The sequence below is a fragment of the Pseudorca crassidens genome, chromosome 18 (genome assembly GCF_039906515.1).
Source record: "Pseudorca crassidens isolate mPseCra1 chromosome 18, mPseCra1.hap1, whole genome shotgun sequence".
Taxonomy (NCBI): Eukaryota; Metazoa; Chordata; class Mammalia; order Artiodactyla; family Delphinidae; genus Pseudorca; species Pseudorca crassidens.
Genome location: NC_090313.1, coordinates 74,244,031 through 74,258,630, shown reverse-complemented (window position 1 = coordinate 74,258,630; position 14,600 = coordinate 74,244,031). Strand labels below are relative to the sequence as shown.

Genomic DNA, 14,600 nt, shown 5'->3' with positions numbered 1-14,600 from the left:
AAAACTTGAAATCTGCCCTAGATTCGTCCAGAGGAGAAGGGAGAGCTGTTAGAATATTTTTAAAAGACAGTGGTGTGATTTCCCTTCACTAAGTAGTCCAGTAATGATTCAAAAATTAACTGCTGTAAAATATTGCTTAACATGGTACTTTGGAAAAACACCTCCCCACCGCCCTTAAAAAAACCCCACCTAAATAGTGCGAGGACCAGCACCCACATTTCATTTTTATAACGGCAAAAGCTTATTCCATTGACATTTGAACCGGAGGCAGCGGAAGTTCTCTGATCTCGCTTACCTTCCACGTGCACTGCTTAGGGAAGCCGGGAGCATTTCTTTGAGACATAAATTAATATACTTATTCCTAAGAGGTCCTCTAGAACCCCTCGACCGGTGTTAGGCACATTTGGTGCTTATTAAACACAGAAATAAACCTGGTTCTAGAAAGAAACGTGTGCCTTTTCCGCAAACCTTTCCACAGGTCATCTTCGGGCTCCTCGTGCACCAGGAATCCCACCGCCGGGGCCGGAGCGGGACGCACGGCGGCCCCGCGGCCGGCAGAGGGCGCTGCGGCTCCCCGGCAGGGCTGCGGGGCGCGGGGCTCGGGTCCCGGCGTGTGCGTCTCGGGGAGGCCGGGAGGTGGTGCGCGCCTCTCCGCCCCGCGCCGTCCTCCCGCGCGGGCCCGCTCGCCGCCCGGCCGCTGTCAACGCCGCCCGCACCTCGCCGGCGAGGCGCGCGGGCTGCGCGGCGCTCTCCGAGGCCCGGTCTTCGCCGCCGCCCGCGCCGCCGCTTCTCTTTGTCCGGGCGAGGCGGCCGGAGGGGCGGCTGCTGCGGCCGGGGGGCGCCTCGGCGTCCGGTCGACGGGTCCGGCCGTCGCCACCGCGGCCGCCGCGCGCTCGGAGCGGGGGCGGCGGCCTGGGCGGTGCCGGCGCGAGGTGAGCGCGGGGCGCGAGCTGGCGTGGGCGGGCGGCGGGGACCAGGCTGGGGAGCCGGCTCCGCGCGCGGGGGCGTCCCTGCCCCCTCCGCCTGCACCACCTCTGCTGGCTTCTCCCGGCAAGTTTGTCGCCCCCGCTTTGCGGACCTCCTCGGAGGATCAGCCGAGTCCAGACCTGTGGCCAAATAGAAAACTCGAGCTGGAGGCGGAGGAGGCAGAGGAGGCGTTTGGGAAGCCGGTCCGGGATGAGAGTCTCTTGAAGGGCAGCGCTGGCTTCTTGGACATCTTCCTTGGCTCTTTCCCACCCAGGTGAGCGAATCCTCTTCTGCTCAGTTCTGCACAGGGGCGGGCTGGGCTCCGCTGCCGGCGTTCTGGGAACCCGCGCCGAGTCGGGGAGTGATTGCCGCCGGGGCTCCGGGCAGCGCAGTGTTTATTTTGGCTTCTCGGTCATCACAGCCCTTGTTCTCTCCTGCCTGCATCCATCACCTGCTCGGACTGAGGTATTGCAGCTCGTCCGGCACCTTCGCGTGCTGCCAGGTTAAACATCCTCTGTTTTAGAAGGGCTGGTAGGTGAGTTCAACCGAATCCCTCCCCGCCCCACACCCCCGGCTTTGGATAATTTGTTCTGTGTCTTCGTCTTAATTTAGTACGAATGTGTTATTTCCTTTGAGCTTTATAATGGTAAAGCAGTGAAGCGGTTTGCTACATCCATTTTTTTCATTCTGAGCCTGTGCACAGAAGGAATTTCAGGCACATAAGTGATGTTACTACCATTCTATTTTAAATACAAACACGGAAAGAAGTACTCTTGGCAGGATACCAAAGGCGCCTGTACTCTTGTTATATAAGTGCTTTTAAAAAATATTTGCTCATTGTTAAAGTTATAAAAGGGATTACCAGAGCATCTAAGAAGAGAGGGTGAAGATAAGTCAGAGCCATAATTTCTTCTTTAAACCAAAACTTTACTGGAAGATAAGCATGGTCTTAGCTGGAGATACCCTTTAAGATGATATAGGGCCGTTTCTTTGACCTCATTAGGTACAATTGTAAAACATAAAAAAAAAGAGTAGGTTTTGTAAGGGCTGTTAAGAAACTTGGTGAAAATTCTTTGGCTACTTATTGATAGTAATAAAAAAGATCCCACAGATATCCTTTATGGCTTTTAAACTAGTGAATGATTTTATTTCTTATAGCTGATGGAAACTTTGTAATTATGAACTGCCAGTTATTAAAGATTTAAATAACCTTTAATATCTCTACTTGTATTTATGGGTTTTTTCAGAGAAGAAGAAGACAGAAGTAGAAATATCAGGTATACTGAAGTCTGGGCACCTCCTCTTGTGACCCACATCTCAGGAATCTGTTCCAAGTGGTTTTTGGTGATGCTGTGACATTTGTAATGTTAAAAACTCCCTTGTGATTCTAATGTGTAGCCAGGGGTGAGACCCCTAGGATGGCTTGTTTTTTTTCAATTTGTCACTTTGTAGCCTAAGGTGTGGCTCCAGTGGTCTAAGGAAGGTAAAAAATAAGTGGTTAGAAATACGGAGAGAGAATGGTATTGAAAAGAAGATGTGTTGAGGAATTATAGCATGTACACTTTTGTATTTTGTATATCTTTCTCGATTTTTTTTAAACCTGCAGGGAATAGTTGATGTTTATTGGGGACCCATGGTTCCATGTAGACTATGTCAGGGAGTCCTGAGTGGGACATTTCTTTGTGCACAGGTAACAGTGAAGTTGAGTAGCGGTGTCAGGATATTCCTTTTTGTTTACATGAAAAGACAATCACGTCTTATTAAAGATTGTTTGCTCCATGAAATTCAAAACTCATTATGTTAATATAGACTAGCAAATTAAGTGCAAAAAAGCTTTTATTGTCTTTAAGGTCGGAAATTAACGTGGCTGCTGAATCAATGTTTTCTGTCTACTTCATGTAATTCCAAATACCCAAATCTGGGGGCAGATCTTAGGGTTGGTTTGCGAAGGCTTATGTAAGTGCTACGACTATTGCATTAAACTCTCTGTTTTGGCTATTACATAATTGACACAGTACTGGATTGTTAAAGCCAAAACAGGGGAAGGATGCACAGCCCCAGCTCAGCACATGCGCTTTTATAATGAATTGCTGCGGCCAAATTAGAGGGAACAGCAGGGACGGAGGTTTGTGAAAGAGAGATGAGAATAGCGTCTAGAGGATTGATGTAAGAGAAGACTGTTATGCTTAGCGGTTTTCTAGAGATTTTAATGCTGCGGTATAAACCTCTCTAGTCTTTCGTATCTCCCAGCAGAGGCGCATTGACTGGGAAGCTAATGATCTTAAGCTTCAGGGCCCCTCACTCCGGCTTCGTCCAAGCCCCTGGGAGGGCCACTAGCAGTGTGCTCACATGGTCACAGAAGTTTGTATTTGTAATTGTGGATTTTTTTAAAATAAGGAGGACACTCTCTCCTCCCTCCCGCGTCCCATCATAAGAATGTAAGGCTCCATAAACCCTGAATCTGCTGTCTCCTGATTATGTTCAAATGTTAACTTTGAAAAATGCTTTTTCTTATTTTAACATCTGTAGTCTCATGAAAAGACAAAAAAAGAAATCTGGCCAATATTGTAGTTGAGCTGCTGAGAAAATGCAAACTGCTATCACCCAGGGCTCAGGTGGTTACCCGGTGAATCAGCTGTGCCTTGTGATCGCACACAAACCGGGACTTTTTTGGAGCCGAGCCGAGCCGGAGGCAGAGAGAAGCTGAGACGGGGGCGGGGAAGGGAGGAAAGTGGGTTAAACCCCTTCCACATCTCAGAGACGGCTGCCGAGGGGAAAGGGAGAGAGAAGTGAACTACCCAAAGATGCTTCATTAGTAAAAAGTTAATAGGAACAGATAGCATCAGCTCCATAGGAGACTTTCCTGTAAACTCCTAGGATCTGTCTTCAATATGAATTCTAAACAGGGAGCAAACTCAGGCCTGGAAAATATCTTGCAGGAAACAAGTGCAGGCTGGGAAGGGCTAGGATAAACTATTGACTGTTCCCGTTTAGCAGTTTTATGGGTAAATGGGAGCCTTATTATGTCTGCCGCAGGAATGTTGGAGAGGGGGGTTATTGAGAAGAGTGGAGGATTTTCCCTTTTTCTCGGAAGCAATTTCTGCTTCATATCTGAATTTGGATGCTTCAGATCTTACCATCTTGACCCCTTTCCCACCGGTCCTTATACCCCCTCCGCCCACCCACCCATTCACCAAGACACTCCGCTTGACCAAACTTTAGTCAGACTCCTCTGAGCCCTCTTCTTGACTAGGCCTCAACCTTGGCCTATAGGAACTGCAACTTTCAACACAATCTTGTCGGTGTAGTGTTGTCCCCCGCCCCCCCCAGAAGACTTGAGAAAACTCTAACTTGGCTTCCAGCCCCCTGAGGTCATGTCCCGGGATGACCCATCCCCCCTTGAGTTTCTGTTTGGAAAAGCTCAAGTCTGCCACAAGGATTTACCCTTTGTTCCAGCCAACACCTGAGGATGGGCCCGATTTCCCTTTTATTCAGCATTTAGTATAAAAACAGTACAATTACAATGCATTCTCTGTCTCTTTGAGATGTATACGTGTCTCCTACAACCCAGGAGTATCCTTCTCAAGGACCTGAAAGCCGTTCCTTTGACATGTAATCAGGAAGGATAGGGCCTCCGTCTCCCGTCTCTAGGAGACGGGGACAAACTGACACGTAACATCGTTGACGATGACCAACCACCCTGCCTGCTTTTTGTAATTGCCCGCTTCCGTGACTGCTTTAGCCCTGTCTGCTCTCTCGTTCCTCCTTTAAAACGCCTGGCCGCCTCCTTGTGGATTGAAGTTGAGCTAAGTTTTATACTGAAGTCTTTCTTTCCTCTTGCAGTATATACTGAATAAATTCTGTCTTTACTGCCTTTAACTAGCGTCTAGCTTTGTTTTTCTTTAATAACATCCAACGGATACTTTTGAGTGTCTGTTTGTGCCAAGCGCTGTTCTAGATATTAGGTATCTTAGAGCAGTGAACACAACAGACAAAAACTGTGCCCCAGAGGAGCTTACGGGGCCATGGATAAATTTATGTAAAATGTGTATCGAATCAGGTCGGGATAGTGCTGTGGAGAAAAGTAAATCAGAGAAGGAGGAGCGTAGGGTGGGGAGTGAGTGTTGCTGGGACATGTAGGTCAGGGAACGCCTCCCTGAGAGTGGACTCCGAGTACAACCCTGAAGGAGATGAAGAGGGAGCCCTGTGGATGTCCGGGGAGAGCATTTCCCTTGTTGGGGAATAGCCAGTGCAGAGCCCTGGGAGGACGGAGCTGGGCTGGCGCTTATGGGGAGCAGCGGGGGGCTGGTGCCCCAGGCAGGCTCGCGGCCAGTGCTTCCCTGCAACAGCAACCCACCCCTCTAATTCTCTTGTGGTTTCTTGGGCCTACCCTGGGACCCTCCTCTCCAGCGCCGTGAGGTTGTGTCAGCGAGAGATGGTGTTACTCTTGGGCTTTAGGTGGTGTATTGGTTTGGGATCAGGTACAGCTGAGGGCCTCTCAGGGCTACTGGAATCCAGTCCAGACCATTACATAAACCAGGAGTAGGGGGAAGAGTTGGGTGTCTTCGTTGATGGTTCCTACTGGCTTGCTGGAGGAAAGGGGCCAACAGGAAAGCCTTATTTCAGCCCGGATTCCCTGCCGTCCCCTAGGAACAGATAGAACTGTGGTGAATAAAGGATGCCAACAGTGGGAACCACACTGCTCTTTCTTGGGGAATATCAAGATGTCAAGAGCCTACAGCAACTCCTGGCGTGAGACTGAGCCAGCGAGAACCCCGCGGCCTAAAGGTGTTTGGGTTGGTTAGGGTTTAGGAGGGGAGTTTGCTCATTGGTTGACGAGGCTCCTCTGTGCCTGGATGGCTGCCCTACGTGTACTAGCCAGAAAGCACGTGTGTGGACCTGGTAGCAGGTGGTCACGGATCCCTCAGTGGAAAAGGTGAGAAGCCAGTGGGGAGCAGCAGCACGTCTGCTGGAGAAAGGGATAGCCTTCCGGGCGCATGGGGATGGGTTGGGGGACAGGATACTTAGCTGTTTACTTTGTCAAGCTATGAGCTTATAACCATTTCTATCCCTGACACAGACAAAGAAATCTTCCGTATAGATTACGATTCTCTGGGTTGTTTGCTAGCAGGTTGGAGCATAACAGCAGGCTGAATGAGCACAAAAGCAGGTGGCATTAGGCGGGTGGCATGTATAGGAGATTGCAGGCGGCATTAGGAATGTGGCGTGTATAGGAGATTGGCAGGTGGCATTAGGAAGGTGGCATACGTAGGAGGTTGGCAGGTGGCATTAGGAAGGTGGCGTGTATAGGAGATTGGCAGGTAGCATTAGGAAGGTGGCATACGTAGGAGATTGGCAGGTGGCATTAGGAAGGTGGCATACACAGGAGATTGGCAGGTGGCATTAGGAAGGTGGCATACGTAGGAGATTGGCAGGTGGCATAGGAAGGTGGCGTACACAGGAGATTGGCAGGTGGCATAGGAAGGTGGCATACACAGGAGATTGGCACGTGGCATAGGAAGGTGGCATACGTAGGAGGTTGGCAGGTGGCATAGGAAGGTGGCGTACGCAGGAGATTGGTGTCCTTGCCTTTTCTCTGTGCCTGTCATTGCTTTGTGTGGTCTCTCACTTTGCAGGCTTCCTTCACGTGCCCTACCATGTTTGGAAAATGGAGGATTTAGGTTATTCCTGGGTATGTTATACTCTTCTTTAACTTTTGTGAATGAGCCCTCTTCTAATTGGCTGTTGTTATATAATCAGTCGGTTATAGACATTATGCATAGTGGTCATATTACATTGTCTTAGTCCTTTGGGGCTGCTGTAACAACATACATAAAAAACAAAACAAAACAAAACAATATACATGAGACTGGTGGCTTATAAACAGCAGATATTTATTCTCACCATTCTGGAGGCTGGGAAGTCCAGGATCGTGTTGCCAGCAGACTTGGTAAGGGCCTGCTTTTTGGTTCACAAACGACACCTTTCTGCTCTGTCCTCACTTGGTGGAAGGGGCAAGCAAGAAGCTCTCTGGGGCTCCGTTTATTAAGGCACTAATCTCACTCATGAGGGTTCTGCCCTCATGACCCAGCCACCTCCCAAAGCCCCACCTCCTAATACCATCACCTTGGGCATTAGGTTTTCAACATATGAAGTTTGGGGGGACTCAAACATTCAGATTGTAGCATATATATAACCAGTAATTTATATTTAGAAAGCTGTTGATTTTAAGATATAATCGTGTAACTGGGCACTTTTCAAGCTCTTATCAATTCTAACCTCTTTTTGGTTAATTTTCCTTGAATATTCTAGGTAGACAGTGATATCATCTGTAGGTGATGATTATTTTTTTCTTTTCTTATTTCTATTTCATGTTTTATTACCAGAGTTTAGACTAGATAGGAGAAGATATCGTTAACTCAATCTGTTGAGTGATTTTTTTTTAAACATAAGATTGAGTATTGTCCTTCAGGTAGATGTACTTTCCCTGTCCTATAGGGCAGGGGTCCCCAGCCCCTGGGCCTCGGACCGGTAGCAGTCCCTGGCCTGTTAGGAACCAGCTGCACAGCAGGAGGTGAGTGGCGGGCGAGCGAGTGAAGCTTCATCTGCCACTCCCCATTGCTTGCATCACCGCCTGAACCATCGCTCGCATCACTGCCTGAACCATCCCCTACCCGCCCCTCCCCATCCATGGAAAAACTGTCCTCCACAAAACTGGTCCCTGGTGCCAAAAAGGTTGGGGACAGCTGCTATAGGGGGTAGGTTGTATGACCCTTTAAGATTTCTCCTTATTAGTCTTGCCACTCTTTGTGCAGCTACAGACCCATTGCACCAGTAGGTTCAGTTCCCGTAGAAAAACAAAGCAGTGTGTATGCATAGTCATTAAAGGTGAGCCAGCAGTGTATACGATGGGGGCTAAGCCAGTATTAATGACAGGTTGATGTTGACTTTGGGAACTTTGACTCACCCACAGAAATGGAAAGCCAACATAGTATATTAGCTTCTATAAAGACTGTAATTAGGCAAATAAATTTGTCCAGACACAGACTAATATTGATATAGTGATTTTAAACGCTTTTCAAAAGTATTGTGGAATATAGCGCCGTGGATTACAAGAAATGGCAATAAAACAGCAGAAGCAAATAATGAACACTTAATAGGGAAGTTAAATTTTCACACTTGACCAGACTTACTGCAAAGGACTAATCTAAAAACTTAATATGAGCACTATCTCTGTTAAATGACAGTATAAGAGAAGTAATCTCAAATCATCCAGAATTAATTTTTTACCAGGCTGTTTGAAATTACTCAAAATAGCTTCTGAAGACAGGCAGTCTTCCTTTACGCACAAATAATTGTCTTCTCAGGTTGGAAATGTTGCCACATATTAAGCCAAACATATTTTTATACCAAATTCTTATATTTCTATCAGTTTATTTTCAGGAGAAGCCAATTTGAGAACTGAAATCATGCAAGAGAATAATTTTGATTGAAATGAATATTTCTAAGCTTGATGCATTTTCTATTAGTGTTGCATAATATTTTAGGAAGTATGTATGGCAGGCATGACAAAAATTACAGTTAGTTTCCTAAAGACTCTAGAAAGTAATAAAAAAAATTATATTAGTTTGATCGGTAGCTAGTAATGAGTTTAATACTGAGAGAGCTAATTTGCCTCTACTAGCAGTTTTAAGAGGTTAGTCTAATATAAGTAACTACTTTGTGCTCTACCCCCAAACGTCATACTGAATTTTTTCTGCTAGATTTTAGAGTTATCATTTTGACAACAACCCAAGATATTGTAATGGAATATAAATGTGAGTTAGAACTAATATCTCAGTTTGGAGCATGAAGAAAAGAAAGGAGATATGTGATCTGAAAATCCCCCTTCTCCAAGGTTGGGACTAGAAGGATACTTGTCAGGCAGTTGCCTCAAGCACAGAATTTAAGGGGGTACTAAAAAACTACGCAATAAAATAAATAATATTTTCATATGGTTAAAAAATTAAAATTAGTGCAAAAATTCGTAAACAAAATATCAAAAATTTAAGAAAGACAAGATCAGTGTCTGATTTTTCCTTTTGTGTAAGGCTCAGTATGTCATAGCCTGACTGATCATGTTACTGATTGTGTTTTAATTTAAAATTTTGATATTTTGTTCACCACGGATTTTGATATTTTATTCACCATGGATTTTTTTTGCATTAATTTTTATGTTTTAAAAATATCATTTATCTTGGAACCACCTCTGGAATGTTGGAATAAGGACATTGTGTAAATTCTCTTTTCCAAAACAGCAGTGAGAACAAAATTTCACTGAGTGAGGCAAAAATTGTCAAAATAAACTATTTTAGAACTCTGGAAATTGATCAAAGACTTGCAACAATCCAGGGGGTGTTTATTCAAGAAAAAAGACTGAATTGTGGTAAGAATAGTGACCTTTGTGGCATTTAAATTTATTCCCATTACCTCTTCCCAGCACCAGGGTAGCCTTGAAAGCTAAAAGCTGCTGGAGGGGACAGAATAGGTTCAGAGCTCTTCAAATGCCCCATTCTTAGAAAACTGTCACTGTATGACCTGTCTGGCAGCTCCCTGAAAAGCTCAGAACTTGTTTTTACTTCTTCTGACTCAGAACTCATTCTTTGTAAACATCCTTAGGGGATTTGTTAGAAACGATCAGTGGCAATTGTTTAACAACACAGCTTCCTAAGGTGGCTACACCTGTAGGGGTTAACAAGAGGTTGACCAAAAAACTGAAAAGGAATAATTGGGAAAAGAGATATCTGTAGAGGGCTGTGAAAAACTTTGACATATTCCTTAGAATCTAGAAGGCCCATATGCATATTCAAGTCTGTACATATGCCTAAGTAAGACTTGAGAAGGCCTTAGTCTGTCACCTCTGACTGACATTGAGGCTGTACACTAGAGTTGTAAACTGTCATCAGGGCATAGAAAGCCCATGTCAACATACAAACAGAGCCCACAGCAAAGGCTGTGAGACATATTGGTTCAAAGCATTTAAGGAAATCTGTCCCATCATTAGCTGACTAATGAAGCAAATTGGGCAGAGACTTAAGTGGCTGCACATGGTAAAGAAAATAGACTTTATAGAATTAGTACAGGAAATGGACAGATAGCATTAGGAACAACAAAAGCAAACAGCAACAACAATAAACCTCTGGTTGGAGTGGCGGAATCTGATTTCTGGAGTTGCCATATTATATTATTTAAAATCAAATTTCAGCACACAATTGCAAAACACAAAGAAACAGGAACGTATGACCACGTCACAGGGACAAAACAATTAAAAATGTCCCTGAAAAAGTTCAGATGTTGGACTTACTAGACAAATGTTTTAAGTCAGCAATCATAAATGTGTTCAAAGAATGAAAGGAAGTCATGTCTAAAGAATTAAAGGATGAGAATGATGTCTCACCAAATAGAGAATATAAATAAAGGGATAGAAATAACTTTAAAAGAACCAAATAGAAATTCTGGAGTTGAAAAGTACAGTAATGGGGGCTGAAAAATAGTTTTGAATTGGCAGAAGAAAGAATCAGTGAACTTGAAAGTAGGTCAATTGAAATTATACAGTTTGAGGAACAGAAAGCCAAATGAATGAAGAAAAATGAGCAGAACTTCAGATGATTCATTGTAAGTACCAATACAGGCATCATAGAAGTCCCAGAAGGAGAAAAGAGAGAGAAAGAAGACTTGAAGAAACAATGGCCCAAAACTTGCCAAATTTCATTTAAAAGATTAATCTGCACATCCAAGAAGGTCAGTACATTTCAGGATAAATGCAGAGCTCCACAGCCAGACACACAACAGTCAAGCTGTTAAAAGCCAAAACAAAGAAAGCAGCAAGAGAGAATGAAGTATTATGTATGAGGAATCCTCAGTAAGATTAACATCTGACTTCTCATCAGAAATCATGGAAGCCTGAAGCTAGTTGCTTCAAAGTGCTGAAAGAACAACCAGCCATATTGTTTTGCTATATCCAGCAAAACTATCCTTCAACAAAGAAAAAAAAAATAAGACATCTCAGAAAAAGAAAAACAGAGAAATTGTCACTACCAGACTTGCCCTATAAGAAATATTAAAGGGGAGCCCTCAGATTGTAATGAAAGAACACTAGACAGCAACTCAAATCCATGGAAGAAATAAGGAGTATCAGTAAAAGTAACTGATTATGTAAATATCAAGGCAGTATAAACTCCTAAGAAAATAACTAAGACATAGAAAAGAAACAACAAGGGAATTAAAATGCTATAGAAAAATATCTATTTAACACAAAAGAAGGAATGGAGGAATAGAGGGACAAAAAGACATAAGACGTTCAGAAAACAGAGGAAAATGGCAAATGTAAATACTATCAGTAATTACATTAAATGTAAATGAACTAAACATGCCAGTAAAAAGTCAGAGATGGGCAGAATGAATTAAATAAATATGATCTGACTATATTCTCACTACAGCAGACCCATTTTATATTCAAACACAAATAGTTTGAAAGTAAAAGAATAGAATAAGGTATACCATGCAAATAGTAACCAAAAGAGTGCTGGGAGTGGCTATACTAATATTAGACAAAATAGATTTTAAGTAAAAAATTATCACAAGAGACAAAGAAGGTCATTATATATTGATAAAAGGGTCAATCCATCAGGAAGACATAACAATTACACACATATGTGCATCTAACAACGGTTTCCCAAAATACATGAAGCAAAAACTGACAATTGATGGGAGAAATAGAAAATACAACAATAATAGTTGGAGATTTCAATATCCTGCTTTCAATAACAAGTCGAAACTAGGCAGAAGTTTAGCTAGGCAGCTAGGCAGAAGATCAACAAGGAAATAGAAGACCTGAACAACATTATAAACCAGCTAGAACTAAGAGACATCCAAAGAACAACCCACCCAACCATAGTAGAATACACATTGTTTTCAGGTGCATGTAGAAAATTCTTCAGAATAGACTATATTAGGCCACAGAACATACATTATGCCATAGATCATGTTTCAGTAACTTTAAAAGCATTGAAATCACACAAGGTATGTTTTTTTTTTATCATACTGGAGTGATATTAGAAATCAGTAGCAGAAGGAGATTTCAGAAATTCATAAAATGTGGAAATTAAACAATATACTCTTTAATAACCAGTGGGTCAAAGAAGAGATCACAAGGGAAATTAGAAAATGCTTTGAGGTGAATGAAAACAAAGCGTACTAAAACTTATGCCGGCAAATCAGTGCTTAGAGGGATATTTATAGTTAAGAATGCCTCTATTAACACAAGAAGAAGGATCACAAATCAATAACCTAATCTTTCACCTTAAGAAGGTAGAAAAAGAAGAGCAAACTGAACCCTAAGCAAGCAGAAGGAAGGAAATAATAAAGACCAGAGTAGAAGTAAGTGAACTAGAGAATAGAAAAGCAATAGAGAAAATCAATAAGACCTAAAATTAATCCTTTTAAAAGATCAACAAAATTGACAAACCCTTAGCTGACTAACCAACAGAAAAAGAAGGAAGGCTCAATTACCAAAACCAGGAATGAAAGAGGGAGCTTTCCATACTACACATGGTAGAGAAAGAAAAAAGACCATAAGGGAATATGATGAATAACTTTATGTCAACAGATTAGATAACCTAGATGAAATGGATAAACTTCTAGGAAGACACAGACTACCCAACTGACCCAAGAAGAAATAGAAAATCTGAAATGACCTGTTACAAGTAAAGAAATTGAATTAGTTAAAATTTCCTGCAAAGAAAATCCCAGACCAAGATGACTTCACTGGTAAATTATATCAAACAGTGAAGAATTAATAACAATTCAGCACAGTCTCTTCCAGAAAATGGAAAAGGAGGGAATATTTCCCAACTCATTTTTTTAAAAAAATATTTATTTATTTACTTATTTTTGGCTGTGTTGGGTCTTCGTTTCTGTGCGAGGGCTTTCTCTAGTTGCAGCAAGCGGGGGCCACTCTTCATCGCGGTGTGCGGGCCTCTCACTATCGTGACCTCTCTTGTTGCGGAGCACAGGCTCCAGATGCGCAGGCTCAGTAGTTGTGGCTCACGGGCCTAGTTGCTCCACGGCATGTGGGATCTTCCCAGACCAGGGCTCGAACCCGTGTTCCCTGCATTGGGAGGCAGATCTCAACCACTGCGCCACCAGGGAAGCCCCCAACTCATTTTTGAGGCCATTAATATTTTGATACTAAAACCAGAAGAAAAAAACATAAGAAAGCACAGACCAGTATTCCTTATGAATATAGATACAAAAATTTGCAACAAGATACTAGCAAACCAAATCCAGCAACATATAGAAAGGTTTATACATCATGACCAAGTGGGATTTCTCTAAGGAATGCAGGGGTGGCTTAATATATGAAAATCAGTGTAATACACCATATTAATAGAATAAAGTACATGCAAGACTTCTACACTGAAAACATCATTGAAAGAAAGTAAAGATAAGCTAAATAAATGGAAAGACATCCCCTATTCATGGACTGAAAGACAATATTGTTAAGATGGCAGTGCTTCCCAAATTGACCTACAGACTCCATGTAATCCCAACTGCTCTTTTAGCAGACTGATCCTAAAATTCATATGGAAATGCAAGGGACACAGAATAGCCAAAGCAATCCTGAAAAAGGAGAACAAAGATGAAGGACTCACACTTCCTGATTTTAAAACTTATTACAAAACTACGGTGATTAGATGGTGTGGTACTGGCATAAGTATAGACTTTTATAGATCAGTGGTATAAAATTGAGAGTCCAGAAATAAGCGCTTACATTTACGATTTTTCAACAAGGGTGATAAGACAATTCAAAGAGAAAGAATAGTCTTTTTAACAAATGGTGCTGGAGTAACTGTATGTCCACATGCAGAAGAATGAAGTTGCACCTTTGCACTGTATACAAAAATTAACTCAAAATGGATCACTGATTTGAACGTCAAAGCTAAAATAAAAAGACCTTTAGAAGAAAACATAGAAGTAAATTTTCATGCTCTTGGAGTAGGCAGTGGTTTCTTGAATATGATACCAAAAGCATAAGTAACAAAAGAAAGCATATATAAGTTGGGCTTCACAAAAATTAAAAACTTTTGTGTTTTAGAGAGTATCATCAAGAAAAAGATAGCCCATATAAGGGGAGCAAATTTTTACAAATTATGTATCTAATAAGAACTTGTATCCAAAATGTACTAAGAATGGTTGCAACTCAATTATATAAATAACCCAATTAAAAATTGAAGGCTTCAACTTGATATTTCTCCAAAGAAGATATACTAATGACAAACCTATTAAAAGATGGTCAGCATTAGTTATTAGGGCGATACAAATCAAAAGTACAATGAGATATCACTACATACCCACTAAGATGGCTAACATAAAAAATATAATACCAAGTGTTGGTGAAGATTGGAACCCTCATATATTGATGGTGGGACTGTGAAATGGTACACTTTGGAAAATTGTTGCTAGTTACTCAGATTATAAACATAGAGTTATAATATAACCCAGCAATTCCATTCCTAAGCATATACCTAAGAGAGTGGAAAATATATCCATATAAAAACTGTACACCAATTTGTACATAATAGCCAAAAACTGGA

General features: G+C 42.3%; 1 protein-coding gene across 8 annotated transcripts in view; it reads left to right on the top strand.

Moving 5' to 3' along the window:
• Positions 1-950: 950 nt before the first annotated feature.
• The window catches only part of MTUS2 (microtubule associated scaffold protein 2), a 494,370-nt gene continuing 480,720 nt past the window's right edge, over positions 951-14,600 (top strand). For 7 of the 8 annotated variants that reach the window (XR_010937004.1, XM_067713577.1, XM_067713576.1 and 4 more), the window contains exon 1: positions 951-1,240. The gene's annotated coding sequence lies outside the window, so the exon portion shown is untranslated. Of the gene's footprint in view, positions 1,241-1,289; positions 1,502-14,600 lie in introns of those variants that run through there. The other variant, XM_067713575.1, reaches the window with a different exon arrangement.